This window comes from Gopherus flavomarginatus, chromosome 1 (genome assembly GCF_025201925.1).
Source record: "Gopherus flavomarginatus isolate rGopFla2 chromosome 1, rGopFla2.mat.asm, whole genome shotgun sequence".
NCBI lineage: Eukaryota > Metazoa > Chordata > Testudines > Testudinidae > Gopherus > Gopherus flavomarginatus.
Genome location: NC_066617.1, coordinates 200,516,712 through 200,528,970, shown reverse-complemented (window position 1 = coordinate 200,528,970; position 12,259 = coordinate 200,516,712). Strand labels below are relative to the sequence as shown.

General features: G+C 39.2%; 1 protein-coding gene across 1 annotated transcript in view; it reads left to right on the top strand.

Moving 5' to 3' along the window:
• TIAM1 (TIAM Rac1 associated GEF 1) overlaps positions 1 to 12,259 on the top strand; it is a 261,857-nt gene that overhangs the window by 142,844 nt on the left and 106,754 nt on the right. The window contains 1 exon segment of the mRNA XM_050937175.1: positions 8,019 to 8,176. The gene's annotated coding sequence lies outside the window, so the exon portion shown is untranslated.

Below are 12,259 nucleotides of genomic sequence, written 5' to 3'. Positions count from 1 at the left end.
TACTTAGTGCTGCCTTGAGTGCAGGGGACTGGACTAGATGACCTCTTGAGGTCCCTTCTCTTTATATTAGTATAACTTCACCGACATTAGGGGTTGTACTGGAAGAACTATATCAGTAAAAAATCAGACTCCTAACTGACATTGTTATACTGGTGCAACAACTGTATGTAGCCCAGGCCTAAAATTCTCTATTCTACATTTATTGTGTATCTAAAACTCCCATTAATCTCCAGAAAAATTTTGGATGTGCAAGAAATATATACAAGGGCCAAAAGATATAGTAATAGTAGTAACAGCAATACTTAGCATTTATATACAGCTTTAAGCTTCAAAACACTACATAAGTATTAGCTAATTCTCAAAACACCCTTGTAAAATGGGGATTATAATTCCTATTTTACAGATGAAAAAAACTGAGAAAGAGAGAGTGAGTAACAAGTGGGGAAAGGAGAAAAATTTGCATTATTTCAGTTTTGCATTCGTAGAAGGGATTAATGTTTCAAGCTCCACTTATCAGATGCCTCTTCTTAGAGGTTCTTATTAGCTCCTGGTGGAATTAATATTGTATTGTTCTTCTGTGTCAGTGAAATATCTTTAAAGATGCTCCACATTTTTCTTCAAAGCTAAATAGGTTATTCCTTACTTTTTAATTAAAAATGCTATATATGTAAGTGTTTTTACCTAAAAATGTGGCAAAAATGGTTCTGATTGGAAGCTTTTTGTTGGTCCATGCTTAAAACAGCTTAAATTAAAGCGTACAAAAATTAACAGCTGTTATGGATTTCTGGTCCACAAAGTTTCATCTCCTGTTCATTGAGTTGGAGTCTAAACAATATCTATTACTTCCATGGAAATCATGATGGCTTATTGAAAATGCCTGATGGACATCTTCTGCAATGTTGATCTCATTGATCTGTGTGGACTCTTTGATATTGAAGTTTTAGATTTTAATTTATGCCGTGTCTACATGAAAAGATGTTAATGTTTTTGAAGGTCATTGTAAAGAAATGAATTAGCTCACATGATATTGACCATAACTTTGTGGTTATTGTAGTTCAGGACTCATCATGTTCATCATCATGTCAGCTACAATTCAGTGACCAATAATTCACATGATGTTGAATATGATTTGTCCAGGTCTTCACTAACCACATGGTCATGGTCAACATCGGGTTTATATATTTGATTCTTCATCAGTGAGCTCATATACAGTAAAATTATCTTCTTCAAGTGATGTTCCCTATTGTATTTCACTGAGGGTTATACTCATGCACCATGCTTCCGGAGAATTTGAAAGTAGTGGTGTCCGCTGGTCTGCGCATGCACCCGTGCTCCGCCTCATGGTTTCATTTGAGATGATAAAGGGTGGGGCAAACCAACCACGCCCTCAGTTCCATCTCACTACTGCCTGGTTGGAGTCAGAGCTGCTGGTGTCCTCTTGTCTTTGTCTGATGCACTTTGAAGAAAAACAGCAACTTGTTTTTAGAATTGTACATAGTTAATTTTGGTTATTTTTCAGTAATTTTAGTCTTAGTGTTAGTTTTTAGGAATTAAGAGACATTGGAGACTGTTTCTCTGATTCCTCCCCCGGTCTAGCACTCATGCCTAGGTACTGGATTATGCTGAAGATGCTTGGGTTCAAGATCTGTGCCTCCTGCCCGTGTTCGTTCTCTGTCAGTGAGAAGCACCACCTGTACTCCTTGGGAGAAACCCATGTTGCATCCAGGTGCAGTATCTGCCTCTCCTTCCAAGCCACACCTAAGAAGGCCGGGCTCTCCGCTTCAAGAAGCATCTCATGGATGTTCCCATGAGGCCGGTATCAAATCCAGGTTGGGGAATCACCCCTGTACATTGGTCTGAGAAGCCCAGGAATGTACCTCTGACTACAGAGATCAAGTCCGGTTCTGTAGGTACCAGTACTACAGACTCCATGCCCGGGGCCTAGTCGTGAAGCCAGGGCATAAACATGGCAGTAAGTTTTCCTCCAGGCCTGGAAAGGATGATGAGTCTTCCATGAGTTCCACAGAGAAACGGTGTGTTCCAGGGCTCACAAGCACAACAAGAAGTCACGCAAGTAACCAGAGCCACCAGTTCCATCCCACTGAGCCACGTACATCTTCCAAGTCAGTATCCCCTAAGTCAGGGGTTCTCAGACTTGGGGTTGCGAGGTTATTATGAGGGGGTTGTGAGCTGTCAACCTCTACCGTAAACCCCACTTTGCTCCAGCATTTATAATGGTGTTAAATATATAAAAAAGTGTTTTTAATTTATAAGGGTGGGTCGCATTCAGAAGCTTGCTATGTGAAAGGGGTCAGCAGTACAAAAGTTTGAGAGCCACTGCCCTAAGTCAAGCAAACCATCAGTCCTGAAACACATCCATTGCGGCTCTTGTTCCTCTGACACTGGGGAGGTTGGATACATGCCAACTTCCTCTCTGCCTGGTGGATGCTCGCTTCTGCCCCACCCCTGGCCCTTCTCCTGCCCCTGCCTCTTCCCGCCCTTGCACTGCCCTCGCCTCACTCCCCTTCCATCCTTTTCCCAAAGTCCCTGCTCCACCTTGCCTTTTGCAACCCCAGCCCCACCCCGTTCCCCTGCCTTGCCTCTTCTCTGCCTCCTCCCCTGAGCGTGCTGTGTCCCCGCTCCTCCCCCTCCCTCCTGGAAAGTTCTAAGCACTGCCAAATAACTGTTAGGTGTCAGGGAGACAGGAAGTGCTGGGAGAGAGGGGGAGGAGTGGATGCGGCATGCTCGAGGAGTGGGTAGGGGCGGGGGAGCTTGGCTGCCAATGGGTGTCGAGTACCTGCTAATTTTTCCCTGTGGGTGCTCCATCTCCAGAGCACCGATGGAGTCAGCACATATGTGAGGTTGGTTTTTGGTGCTTGCGCCCCAGGAACTTTTTGCTTTGGGTGAAGTGTTTCACCTCAAGGCAAAGTGGAAGCATTTCACTTCCAGGGCTAGCCAGGGAGATCTGGCCCCTGATGGCATGGACATTTCCCTACTTTTAGAGTACCTAGAAGACTTCAAGGCTCACACTCAATTCCATTAAGATGCACATGACAGCTATTATTGCTTTCCACCCCCTTGTGGAAGGACACTCTGTGTTTACTCACCCAATGACTAGCAGGTTTTGGAAAGGTCTTAGAACTCATCTACCTGTTCAGCCTATCGCTCCCCAATTGGATCTTAGCCTTGCCCTCTGAACATTAATAAAATCACCCTTTGAACCTCTGGCTCCCTGTCTCTCTTTTCCATGAAGGTCACCTTCCTGGTAGCTGTTAGTTCCACAAGAAGGGTGGGAGAATTGGGGGCCACGATGGCTGACACCCCCTCCATTACCATATTCAAAAAGAACAGTTTCCCTGCGTCTGCACCCCAAGTTTCTCCCAAAGGTGGTATCTCATTTTCATCTCAACTAACGTACTTTCTTTCCAAACCTCACACTTTGGTAGAGAAGTGGCACCTTTGCTCCCTCGACATCTGCAGGACCTTGGTCTTCTACCTACACAGGACAAGACCATTAAGGAAGTCCCCTAGACTGCTTATTGCTGTACTTGAACAGATTAAAGAGCAGGAGATCTCCCCACAGAAGATCTCTAAGTGGAGTTCGGGTTGCATTACGCTCTGCTATCAGTTATCGGGACTGTCCCCACCCCTTGGAATGAGGGCCCATTCCATGAGAGTGCATGAATAAACAACGGCCCTCCTGGACAATGTACCACTTCCAGACATATGTAGGGCAGCCACGTAGAGTTGGGTACATACCTTCACTTCACATTATGCCCTGATATGAGACTCTACAATGGATGTTTCGTTTGGTGCAGCTGTCCTCCTTTCAACCGTTCCATCATTTTTCCTTGCATCCTCCACCTACTTAAGTATTGCTTGCTAAATCACCGTCGCTGGAATACAATAGGGACTATGACTCGAAGAAGAAGAGGAGGTTACTTATGTGTAATTGGAGGTTCTTAGAGATGTGTGATCCCTAACTATTCCAGTCCCTCACTCCTCCCCCTCTGCTGCGGATCTGTTCAGTTTGCAATGGAGTAGGAATTGAAGGTGTGGTTGGTCCACTCTGTCCTTTGTCACCTTGGACAAAACCGTGAGGTGGAGCAAGGGCACATGCATGGATCAACAGACACTACTACTTTCAAATTTTCTGGCTCCAGATGTGTGGCCCATGTGTATAACCCTCAGCGGAATACAGATAGGGACCACACATCACAAAGAACCTCCAGATAAGTAACTGCCTCTTGTTTAAATTAGTCCTTAGGGTGAAATGCATGCATTTACCCCACAACTAGTCTTGGTTAAGTTTTTGGTTAACTTGGTTAACTGTTTTTAAAAAACAGTTTCGGCTGAATCTGAAAATACTTAAATATTTGTTTTTGTAGACATTAATCTGCTTGCAAATTAAATTTCAAAGCTCATTCTAGGGTGGGCCATTTCTCTAGATGCTGAGAGATGTTAAACGTGGGTTGGGATGATCTCTACTATACCTTGAGTAGTTTTGTTTTGGTTCTTAAATTCATCATTTTGTTACCTTTGTTATACAAAATCCCCCTTCATGAATTATAGCCAGTGAAGATCTATCAAAACTTTGTACATAGGAAACAGACAAGGTTGTTCTGTGTCCACGCTATTTTAGTTTATTTTAGCATTTACTTCTGTTAATTGCAATTCAGTCCAGTCGTATTGCTAAAGGTTTAAATATGAGTTAAACTAGGAAATCTGTTTTTACATGAAAATGAACTCCTACTTTACTTTTCATATAATAGGGTATCTGTAAACAAGGTATTTTCTATTGAAACATTTTCCTACATCTCATGTTGTTGAATTAATTCAATAAGAAATTTTGCCATTGAAAACATTTTGTTTTCTAGTTGATTTTGATGACTAGTCTTGAAATATTGGGTGCTGGGAAGTGGATTTCTTACTGTATCAGTAATTCAGCATTGGATCAAATTATTGGCTGACAGGTTAAACTGAGAGCTGTTCTTTGGGTCTCCATTAATCGTCATCTGGAAATTCAGTTTAAAATTCTAACATTGGTGATGGTTCCACAATCAATATGCATGTTAAAGATCATATTCTACATTGATCCATGCATGGAACTGCCCATTAAACTAATGGGGAATTTTGCATGAAAATCTATTTTTTTTAAATCAAAGTGTTTTTGTAAGGTTGCCTTGGAGAGTAAAAACTGATGATGATAAGATCCCGATGCTGCATAGAGTTAAGCACTTAACTTCAATTGCATGACAGGTTTCAGAGTAGCACCCGTGTTAGTCTGTATCCGCAAAAAGAACAGGAGTACTTGTGGCACCTCAGAGACTAACAAATTTATTTCAGCATGAGCTTTCGTGAGCTACAGCTCACTTCTTCGGATACCTGGAGTGGAACACACAGACAGGAGGTATTTATACATACAGAGAACAAGAAAAGGTGGAAGTATGCATACCAACATACCATTCATGTTCTCCGTATGTATAAATATCTCCTGTCTGTGTGTTCCATTCTGTGCATCCGAAGAAGTGAGCTGTAGCTCTCGAAAGCTCATGCTGAAATAAATTTGTTAGTCTCTAAGGTGCCACAAGTACTCCTGTTCTTTTTTCAATTGCATGAGTAATCCCATTGAAGTCAGCAAGAGTTTTCCCAGTGACTTTAGTAGGAGCAGAGTTAAACTAATGCTGAGCATTTTTAAAAACCCCACCATATTATTTTTTTAAATCATTCCCTCGCAGATGCACACTTTGCATTTCTGTGGGGAACAACAGGAACATGTATTCTAGAAAACTTGCACAAATTAATTAAATGTGAAGTAGATTTGGCAAGCAATCTAATACTGCCATTTTTTTCCTGTTAAAACTTCCAGCAAAAATGTTTCTTGGTAATATAAAAATATTCCAGAATGCAGCTCTTATCAAAATAAACTGGCAGTCCAAACTATAGCTACACCTTTTCCTTTGGAAGTACCCTACTCCCTGTGTTAGCATTTTCTACATTTTTGTTGTTGGATGGAGAAATGTCAGGGTACATTTCCTGAAAGCAAAGGAATAAATTAATAATATCTTTATCCATTGTGCCTGAAACACATTATGGGCCATTTAAAAAAAAACTATTATGATGAGCCTAAAAAAACCCACCAGTGCAGGTATTGTCCACTTGAAGACAATTTAAGGAAGAGGATCAAATAAATGGGACTGCTGTGTTACACATAGGTAACATTTGTATTTTTTTCTAAGAACAAATAATTTGCTATACAGGGTTAAACAGTTTTGTAAAAACAGAATGTAATTAATGTCACTATGCTACCTTCAGCTGTCTTATCTCCCCTTGTGCAATATTTCAGTAGTGTCTGAAGCACTCCTTACCAATGTTATGATAATCATTGTAACTTTTTGTACCTTTCAGATGTTTCAAATCCTGTTAGTCTTTTTTTCTAGTGCTTAGTGTTTGAGTTAATTTTATAGTTGGGCACAATGTTGTTCATCAAATTAAGCAGCAGATTTTATAAATGGTTCCAAAACAAGTACTTTTGTTATTCTGGAGATTATAGATTTTGTTTTCTGGATGCACAGTTTTAGTTTATTGCAGCATAGAAGCCTCCATGTTATGCTCTCACTTAGAGCCACTGAATGACACATCACTATCCTGCATTTCAGCAAGAAGTATAGACAAATTATTTTAATATGTGTTGTGTATACACCCACTTTGAACATGTATAGAAGGAACAAGAGATATTTGACAAAAAAGAATAAATAAGAGTTTGGTATTTACTAAACCCTGTCAAGTGAAAGGTATTCTAGTGGGGACATGAAAAATTCATTAACACATTTGGCCAAAAAATTTTCATTCCAATATATAAACAAATGATTGCACAGATTTTTTCCCTCTCTCTTTTAGCTATGCAGTTTTTTAGCTGTCACATGCAACATTTTTCCTAGGCACTAATAAAGAACTTAACAAAGCTCTGACTAGTTTTCTGGCTTGGTTAGGGGGAGTCGTTTTCTTTAAAAATAGAAGATTACTTTCAATACATTTTGTAAAGTCAAATGTTCTGCTGGGAAAAGTATACAATGGGCGAACTTCAGAAACTGGAGTGGAATCTGAATGTGAATATACATTCCTGTGCATGTTCTCAGAACGTGAGGAATAGGTTCAGACATGTTAAAGCCTGGATAAAAAGTGATAATATAATTTCCTCTTCCATTCCCACAGGTGGGTGTAGATAAGACACACCAAACTTTTGTTTGTAACCTTTTCCCTACCTGGCCTGCTACAGGTTCCGTATTTTGAAACCCCTAACATTTCTGTTTGATGAGAGTACTCTACAGAGCTGCAGCCATGCAGATCATACTCTTCGTTTTGCTTTGCTGTTGTGTTTCTGTCATGCTCAGCCATGTTTGAAATTCAAATTAATAATTAAACAATGAATTTAAACTAAATTAATTCATTACTGTGTATCTTGCTATTTTTGTTTGGCTAGCAAGCGGTTAAAGCAACGCTCTCACCTCAAAAGTGAACTATGTTCAAACACACTGCCAAAAGGCTGTGCGAGGAAGAGTCTAACTTTTTGGATAGTTGTTTGTTGTTTCCTGACTCAGTTGTGCTATTCAAGAAATCGTGTTTTCACCACATCAGAATCTGGCATGATAGTTCTGAAACGAAGTACCATAAATCTTTTTAATGCCACATTTACAATTTTGTATGTATTTTATGTGTGTATATGTATGAACACACACACACTCCCTTTATGTGTGAACGAATATGTGGGTATTTTATATTTTTATATACATAGACCACAAAATAATAAATAGAAAAACAAAAAAAAAACCCACAGTGGTGGGCAGCAGAGGCAGGGAAGCCCATAAATCAAATGGCTTTCCTTGAAAGGGAAGTGATAGGTGAAAAAGCAACATAATAAAATAAGAAAAAAATGGAGAAAGAAAGATATCTATTAAATCTACAACACTGTGCAGTTATGGAGTCTATGGATGTCTTCTTCTTATTATTTTTTAAAGATTCCTCATAAGATAGAAATTGAAGAGTTTAAAACTACAAAGCAATGCCCTGGGGACAATGAGGAGACAATACAGACAAAAGAGGGCACCAAGAGCACACAAAAGGGCAGAATATGTCTGCTTCCTAGGAGTGGTGGAAAACACTGGTAGAGTTGAAGGTAATAAAGCTAGACTCTATATATGCTGAATTCTCTTGTGCAACTTCATACGCGTCCCACCTTGTAACAAAGCTATTCTGTGGTCAAGGACTGGGAATCAGATCTGGATCCTGTTCCCAGTTCTGCCATAGACTTTCTGTGTGAATTTGAATAAATCACTTAATCTTTCTGTTCCTTGGTTCCCCATCTGTGAACTGGGGTCATACTCCCTACCTCACATGAATATTGCGAGGGTAAATTAATTAATGATTGTGAGTTATTCAGACACTATAGGAATGGGGCCATATAATTACCTAGTTGGACAGAAGAATTCAGTGGCATTAGTTCAGTTATTTGGAAGAGGAAAAACAATGCATCTTAAGTGCTTGCAGGGTTGGGTGTGTGGCACTCATTTATCTTTCTGCCTGACATCAATTATTTTATATTTCCTCCCCGGTCCCAGATACCCCCTTCTCACCTCTTTTAAAAATGATCTTGGGCGTCATGCTGACTGATCTTTCTCTCCCACAACGTCCATTGACTGCAAAAGAAGCTGTGGGTGCTGAGTAACTCTCAAAGTTAGGCTTATTAGGAGAGCTTGTATGCTACTGGTGATTATAAGTGAGAAGCTGCAATATTACCAACCCCAAATGTTCAAAAATTATGGAGAGCTTGTATGCTACTGGTGATTATAAGTGAGAAGCTGCAATATTACCAACCCCAAATGTTCAAAAATTATGGAGAGCTTGTATGCTACTGGTGATTATAAGTGAGAAGCTGCAATATTACCAACTCCAAATGTTCACAGTCATGCGAATTAAAAACAAACAAATAATACAGCTTTTTATTTGCCTTCTGATGTCTGAGCCTGGAGGGTTCACACTTTCCAGCTTTACTCCGTAACCATGAAGGCTAGAAACTTCCTTTAAACAATATTTTATAAATAATAAAAGCTGGGATTCTCCACTAGTCACATGACCCAAGGGCTTTCAGAAAAACAGCAAATATCATGAGGCTTATGATAAAATTGTGAGAATTGCGAACTCTGAATTTGAGAGACCAGCATGAAGTTATTTAGCTGTTCATAGGAAGCAAATTTGTTTTCTGCCATTCTCTCTCTCTTTCTTTTAACATTATAATATTTTTATGAAAAAGAGCACTCTAGAATTATACAAACAGTTGCGTATACATTCAGGACTAGTGGATTGTTAATGTTATAATGATTGTAGCCTAATCTTGGCATAAAACCATATTTGTCTTTTTTTTAAACCAAGGACAAAATTCTACCCCATTGACCCTTTTCTGTCCAGTGAAATCAGTAAGACTACTCACAGAGTAAGGTGCTACTCAGCATGAATAAAAGTGGTGGAATCTACTCCCAAATTATTTCCCCAGTTATCATCATAATGGTTTTTGTTGTATTTTAAAATTATTGAAGAATCTCCAATTAAAATTACACCTCTCTTGTGATCTATTATGCTAATAAATATCTGGTCATCCTAAATGATGTCCCATGTAATAACTGATGGAGCAGGATTTGAGATTGTTGTATGATACATATCATTCTTATTTTAAGTGTTAAATGATTTTTTTTTCTAATTTGATTAATCATATCAGGTATTCTCTAGCTACTAACACATTTCAGACTTAATTCTGAGATTTAATAATTAACCCTTAATGGCTTGTAAATCTATGTAAGATTTCAAAGAAAGGAAGCCAATAAACTGTTTCTATTATAAATCTAAGACCCCAGATCAAGCAAACAGCATAAACCTCAGCAACAAATCACAGTTAGTGGATTTATTGTTTGCTATACCAAAAACTGTATAAATGTCAGTAGCTAATTGCAATCTTACATATGTCACCCTGGGGGTGCATAGTGGTGCTTGGCCATATTACACAAGTTGGAATTAAAGGTCACTTTTCTCCAACCGAGAAGTGATCTAACAGAGTCCTCTTCTGAATTTAAAGTAATGACACAATTTTCCGTAGAGGTACAACACGTTTGGTTGCTTTTTGGATGCCTTATATACATATCATTACTGTGGGAATTTGATGTGATAGCAAAAGATGTTAGGTGAGATGTCAACATGGATTGATTAAAATTGTAGCAAGTGACATAACTGAAGATTTGTCTAAAGCATAACACTTTTTCATATATGATATTTTTGGGAAGGAGTTTGAAGACAAAAAGATACATGGGTATACTTTTGAGAAGAATGTGTGGAAGCCAGAATAGCGGTTTTCTTGTCTGTTATCCCTTAGTTGTTTCTGGTGTGGAAATAGGTGAGGGAAAGGGTGGAGGAAAGCTAGGTACTTCACTGAAGAATTTCCAGTTGCAAGTAAGTGAGCTAGTAATCAGCAAAGTTGATCCAAATTTCTGACTATTCAAATCACATTATCTCTCCAAAGGCCTGATACACAAAGGCCTTTGAAGTCAATTTCCATCAAATTCATTGGGCTTTGGATCAAGCCCAAAAAGAAGACTGTAAGAGAGTTGTCTACTGACACACCAGCAAAGTTGCTGGACTACTTATGTAGCAACCTGTTCTGAAATACTGAAATTGGCTAAGAGCCTCTTACTGAAGAAAAATAAATTGTTTCAGCAGTGTGAATGGGGGCTATTTGTCTGACATCTTAGGTTTCTGGTGTGTTTTGTTGTTGTTCTGTTTGGAGGAGTTCATCTTCAGTGTAGCCTGAGATTGGCAGTGCTGTGGCGTAGAGCATCAGCCATAGTGTAGCAAAAATAGAATAATCACGTTGTGCCATGTTTGAACAACTGAACCCGGGGCTTCAATGAAGTGTCTAAACAGTGAAATTCCACTTAACAGGGACTGATGAAGAAAATAACAGTTTTGCTCTGCTGTAGAACTGAAAGCACTAAGGCAGGTGTGAAAAGAAGCATAATGCTTCCTAAGCACAGGTGTGTAAAATGGTAAGATTGAGGGTGGGTCTACATGAACGGTTCTGTGGCACAGCTATATGCCCGTCAGGAATCACACCTCTTCACACCCCAGACTGATAGAGCTATGGCAGCAGAAGTCAGCAGGTTAGCCCTCGCCTGTGCTATGGCACCCTCCTTAGATTTCTGCATTACATAGAGATGTCTTTGTCTCATTGGCATAATGACTTCATGCACAAGAGGTAACTTCACCATATTTAACAAGATCAAAAGCTGTTTGAAAAACGGAGAAAATAAAATGTGAAATATTTTATTGTTTTTTCCTCCTTTCGGCTCCATTTTCCCCGTTTCCCCTCTTTTAAAATTTTGCTTCTGAAAAAGGGTTGGGAAAGGAAAAAAATATGGAGAAATGTTTTTTTAAAAAATTACATTTTCATTTTGGTTAAAAAAAAAAAGAAAAATGTTGTTTTGACCAAAAAAATTTTGCATTTGAAAAATTTCAACTTGCTCTAATACTATGTGAAGGGGCAGAGGGGTGAGGGTTTGCACTGGACCACAAGAGAGACTCTGCTGGGCTGCAAGCTGAACTTTTAAGTTTACAGAAGCTATTGCAGGTTCCCAGAACCTCCACAAGCCACCAGATGGTCATGTCTCTGATCTTCTAATAGGGATTTGAGAATTGCAATTATATGAACATGTGCAACAGCTGGAATCCTGGAAAACTGTGATCTTTTCGAAAGGGATATGAGGGTCAATAGGAGACCTGTGCAAGGCTGAAAAGTCTTCTTTTCTTTACATTCAAATGTAAAATCTCCTTTTGTTTTCTGCCTTGTCTTTTGGGATATTAGAAGTATTGTACAGGGCTTTCTTTTAAAATGTGATTGTTCCCGAAAAGCGACTTAAAAATGGCATCACCATCCTCTGTTTCCTGTTTGTCTTAGAATTTATATAGGATTACTGACAAAAATAAACTTCTCTTTTAGCACTGTAAAACAAATACAGCTGTGGGAGGGTGGTGCTGAAACCCTTGATAGAGGGTGTAGAGTAAGAGGCTTTTGTGGAGGCTGTGACATGTGAAAGGAAGAAACTTTGATTACAAAGTGGTAGAAAAAAAGAAAAAATACAGAAGTCCACGGTGCTATGTTTAATACTCACACCAATGTAATGGAGTCTCTCTTCATGGTACAGCACCATTTTTAAAC